Source organism: Macaca mulatta, chromosome 19 (genome assembly GCF_049350105.2).
Source record: "Macaca mulatta isolate MMU2019108-1 chromosome 19, T2T-MMU8v2.0, whole genome shotgun sequence".
NCBI lineage: Eukaryota > Metazoa > Chordata > Mammalia > Primates > Cercopithecidae > Macaca > Macaca mulatta.
This window is the reverse complement of record NC_133424.1, coordinates 66,721,197-66,726,584: the sequence shown is the minus strand read 5'-3', so window position 1 is coordinate 66,726,584 and position 5,388 is coordinate 66,721,197.

Sequence of the window (5,388 nt, the reverse complement as noted above, 5' to 3'; positions counted from 1 at the left end):
ACTTCCGTGTATACAAGAACCCCTGCCCCTTGGCATTCGCGGTACAGTTACAAAGTATTTTTCCAGCCACTCCCCATGTTACGTCTCACTGGAATCCTCCGATGCCACACTGATAGATGGGGAAGTGCCAGCCCTGGGAGGAGACTTGGCCACCCTGACATCATCACCCGGACTGTCATTATTGCAGCCAAAACTAGGTGCTCAGGAATCTGGCCCCAGGGGTCCCCTCTTGCTGTAAGGCAGGATGAGACTTTACCATCTGAAAACCACACACGTGGCCTCTCTTGTGGGGCCTGGGATGAGTGAAAGAAGGGAGACTAGTGCTCCACTTACTCCATTTCCATATTTTGCTCCAGATTGACAAGAAAGGACTAGGGAAAAGAGGAATGCTGGTGGTAGTGGAGGTGGTGGTGATGATGATAATGATGGTGGTGATTATGTTTGTGATACGGTGTCATGATGATGGTGACGGTGACGGTGATGGTGGTGATGATGGTGATGGTGATGATGATGGTGATGATGATGATGGTGGTGGTGAGGATGGTGGTGATGATGGTGACGGTGATGATGACGGTGATGATGATGATGGTGGTGGTGAGGATGGTGATGGTGATGATGGTGATGGTGGTGGTGATGATAGTGATGGTGATGATGGTGGTGATGATGGTGATGGTGATGATGGTGATGGTGGTGGTGATGACGGTGATGCTGGTGATGATGGTGATGATGGTGATGATGATGATGGTGGTGATGATGGTGATGGTGGTGATGATGGTGATGGTGGTGATGATGGTGATGGTGATGAAAGTTGTGATGGTGATGATGATGGTGGTGGTGAGGATGGTGGTGATGATGGTGATGGTGGTTGTGATGATGGTGGTGATGATGGTGATGATGATGGTGATGGTGATGATGATGATGGTGGTGGTGAGGATGGTGGTGATGATGGTGATGGTGATGATGGTGTTGGTGGTGGTGATGATGGTGATGGTGACAGTGATGATGGTGAAGATGAGGATGTGATGATGGTGATAATGATGATGATGATGGTGAAGACATGATTATGTTGACATGTCATGATGATAATGTTAATGATGATGAGGATGGCGGTGGTGGGGGATGATGAGGTGATGACAGTGAAGAGGAGAGTAGTGATATTGGTGATGGTATTGATGATGAAATAGGAGAGTGAGAATAGGCACCTTATCTCTCTTTCTCTCTCTCACACACACACACAGACACACCCTCTCCTCACTACCCCAGGTCTTCTCCAGCTTCCTGTGGTTCTGACTAGAGTCATGTTCTCCACCATTCCCAGCCAGGTGCTCTACATGGGGCTTGGGGATGAAGAAGATCCTGAGGCGAGCAGTCAGAGGTATACTGGATGACTCTAGGCAAGTAGTTTTCCATCTTGGAGTCTCTCTTTTTCTGTCTGTAAAATGAAGGCTTAACGCTTTAGGGCTAAGATTAGTGTATTCTAAAACTCTTGTTCTGACAATCTCTTGCATCATGTCCACAGCCAGTGTTTGTTGTAGCAGCAGGATTTGCAAATGGGAAGAATTCCAAATGTCATGATGTGCACATTTGGGCGTGTGTACATCAGAGTGCAGGACAGTGAGGTGCTGGTGGTAACTCTGCAACCCAATAGAGTTCAGTGGCTTCACATTGCCCAGAGAATCAAATCACACCCTCAGCCCTAAGTTTATGCCCTCCATCGTTTGGCCCTGCATCAGCCCTTTCCGTAAGGATAATATTCTAGATTAGTGGTTTCCAATTTATAGAGCCACAACCCACAGTGAGAAATACATTTTACGTTATGATCTAGTATACACACACACACACACACACACACACACGAAGTAAAAAGTTTCTGACCACTATGTGCAATGCTCTTGGATAATTTCTATCCTCTGTTACTTCTATTTTATAACACAAATCTGGTCACAACCTTCTAAATTGGCTGATGGATGTTGGATTGCCACCTGAGAAACATGAACCCCAAATTGCAGAGAACAATCTGGGTTGGTGTTAGAAAAGGGGTAACTGGGGGCCAGGTGTGGTGGCTCAAGCCTGTAATCTCAGCACCTGGAAAGGTGGAGGTGGGTAGATCACTTGAGGTCAGGAGTTCAAGACCAGCTTGGTTGGCTGGGTGCAGTGGCTCAAGCCTGTAATCCCAGCACTTTGGGAGGCCGAGACGGGCGGATCATGAGGTCAGGAGATTGAGACCATCCTGGCTAACACGGCGAAACCCCGTCTCTACTAAAAAATACAAAAAATTAGCCGGGCGCGGTGGCAGGCGCCTGTAGTCCCAGCTACTCGGGAGGCTGAGGCAGGAGAATGGCGTAAACCCGGGAGGCGGAGCTTGCAGTGAGCTGAGATCCGGCCACTGCACTCCAGCCTGGGCGACAGAGCGAGACTCTGTCTCAAAAAAAAAAAAAAAAAAAAGACCAGCTTGGCCAACATGGTAAAACCCTGTCTCAGCCGAGCCCGGTGGCTCACACCTGTAATCCCTCCGGAGGCCGAGGCCAGTGGATCACCTGAGGTCAGGAATTTGAGGCCAGCCTGGCCAACATGGCAAAACCCCATCTCTACTAAACATACAAAAAAATTAGCCTGGCATGGTGGTGTGTGCCTGTAATCCCAGCTACTCGGGAGGCTGAGGCAAGAGAATTGCTTGAATCCAGGAGGTGGAGGTTGCAGTGAACCAAGATTGCACCACTGCTCTCCAGCCTGAATGACAGAGTGGGACTCCATTTCAAAAACAAACAAACAGGCTGGGCGTGGTGGCTCATACCTGTAATCCCAGCACTTTGAAAGGCCAAGGTGGGTGGATCACTTGAGGTCAGGAGTTCGAGACCAGCCTGGCCGATATGGTGAAACCCCATCTCTACTAAAAATACAAAAATTAGTCGGTGTGGTGGCACGCGCCTGTAGTGCCAGCTACTCGGGAGGCTGAGACAGGAGAATTGCTCGAACCTGGGAGGCGGAGGTTGCAGTGAGCCGAGATTGCGTCATTGCACTCTGGCCTGGGTGACAGAGCAAGACTCTGTCTCAAAACAAACAAACAAACAAACACCCTGTCTCTACTAAAAGTACAAAAAAATTAGCTGGACATGGTGACGTGTGCCTGTAATCCCAGCTACTCAGGAGGCCAAGGCATGAGAATAGCTTGAACCTGGGAGGCAGAGGTTGCAGTGAGCTGAGATTGCGCTACTGTACTCCAGCCTGGGTGACAGAGTGAGACTCTGTCTTAAAAAAGAAAAGGGATAACTGTTACTAAGTAGAAGTAAGTTATATTAGCTTCCAGGGAGAGCTCATTGCTTTGTTCTTACTGCTATGTCCGCAGCATGCTGCTTTCTTACATGAAACACACACACACACACACACCCCATAGTCACCACATATGCTATTCCCCTAGAAAAAAACTTTAAATTGATGGAGTCTCTCTCTCTCTCTCTCTGTGTCTCTCTCTCTCTATCTCTCTGTCTCTCTCTCTCTCTCTCTCTCTCTTTGTCTCTCTCTCTCTCTGTGTGTTTTTACTCCAGCTCTTTCTGTCCCCACCTCTCTGTCTCCCTCGAATGTGTTTTGGGCCCCAGAAGGCAAGCCTCTTTAGAGAATGGCTTAGCCTGTATGGATTAAACCTAGGACATCCATCCTCCTGCATGGGACATCTGCATTGCTGCCTGACAGAAATGTGTTATCTCCACCTTCTCTGGCTGTGGTTCCCTGGGTCTGTTTCTGCTGAGGAAAACGGTCATTCCAGGTGGCCTTCGGGTATTTCTAGAGCCCTTGGCCAAATACCACCCCCAAACTATCTCAGGCTCTACAGGTGTTCATTCACGGCTTGGGACGTGTGCAAACCCCCTGGTAGAGGGGAGCTCAGAGAACATGGTTGTTGCTATTTCGTTTCAGCCAACGCTTGCCATATGGGAAGAGGGACCTGGCACCACCAGATGTTCCAAATTTCCAAGAGAAGGCAGAAATCTGGATATTTTTAAAAGCAAAATCCCTCAGCTTTTAAATGTTAAAACTAATTCAAATGAAAAAAAAAAAATGCTGTGTGGGCCAAATAAAACCTGTCTGTGGGTTGGACTGGCTGGTTTGTAAGCTCTGGTCTAGCCAGGCATGGAGTAGCACAGGCATGAAAGGGACAAGTGGAGAAAGAGGGGCCCACAAAAAGACTGAGAAGGAGCAGCCACAGAGATGGGAGGGAAGCTTGGGGCAGGCGGTGATGCTGCCTCCTCCAGGAAGGCCTCCTGACCAGCTTCTGCTGACAGAAGGCAAGGGCAGCTCCTGGCTGAAGGATTCAGCATGTGCTTCCCATGGCTTAAGCTTTGGGAGACTTGCCTGCTTAACTGAGTGGCTGTAAGGATGCCAGGAGAGATTTCCAAGCGCTCGGCCCTGTGCCTAGCATGTAGTAGGCTCTCAATAAATCAGGACCACGTGTGCTGTGCCCTCTTCCCTCCTTCCTCCCTCCCTCCCTTCCTTCCTTCCTCCTCCCTTCCTTCCCTCGTTCCTCCCTCCCTTCCTTCCTCCTCCCTTCCTTCCCTCCCTCCTCCTTCTCCTTTTTTCCTTCCCTTCCTCCCTTCCTTCCTTCCTCCTTCTTTCCTTCCCTGCTTCCTCCTTCTCTTCCTTTTTCCCTTCCTTCCTCCCTCCCTTCCTTCCTCCTTCCTTCCTTTCCTCCTTCCTCCTTCTCTTCCTTTTTTCCTTCCCTTCCTCCCTTCCTTCCTCCTTCTTTCCTTCCCTCCTTCCTCCTTCTCTTCCTTTTTTCCTTCCTTCCTTCCTTCCTTCCTTCCTTCCTTCCTTCCTTTCTTCCTCAAGAAATCAGGACCACAGATGTGTCTGTCCCCCACACACATATCGATGCCTACTATGTCCCAGGCACTGCTGCAAGTTCTAGAGAAATGGGGATAAGCAAAAAAGACAAAGTTTCCCATTGGCACAACTAAAACTGCCAGAGTAGAGAAGGTAGAAAATTGAGGAATGAACAGTGAGCCGAGTCTGTACTATCAGGTAAGAGGAAGCAACACACAGATGTGAGTGGATGTGGTGGGGATGCGGGGATGGGGTGGTTGCTCCTTTGTTTTTTTTTTTTTTTTTTTTTTTGAGATAGTGTCTTGCTCTGTTGCCCAGGCTGGAGTGCAGTGGCATGATCTCAGTTCACTGTAACCTCCACCTACCCAGTTCAAGCAATTCTCTGCCTCAGCCTCCCGAGTAGCTGGGATTACAGGTGCCCGCCACCACACCCAAGTAATTTTTTGTATTTTTAGTAGAGATGGGGTTTCACCATCTTGGCCAGGCTTGTCTTGAACTCCTGACCTCGTGATCCACCCGCTTCAGCCTCCCAAAGTGCTGGGATTACAGGCATGAGCCACCACGCCCGGTGGT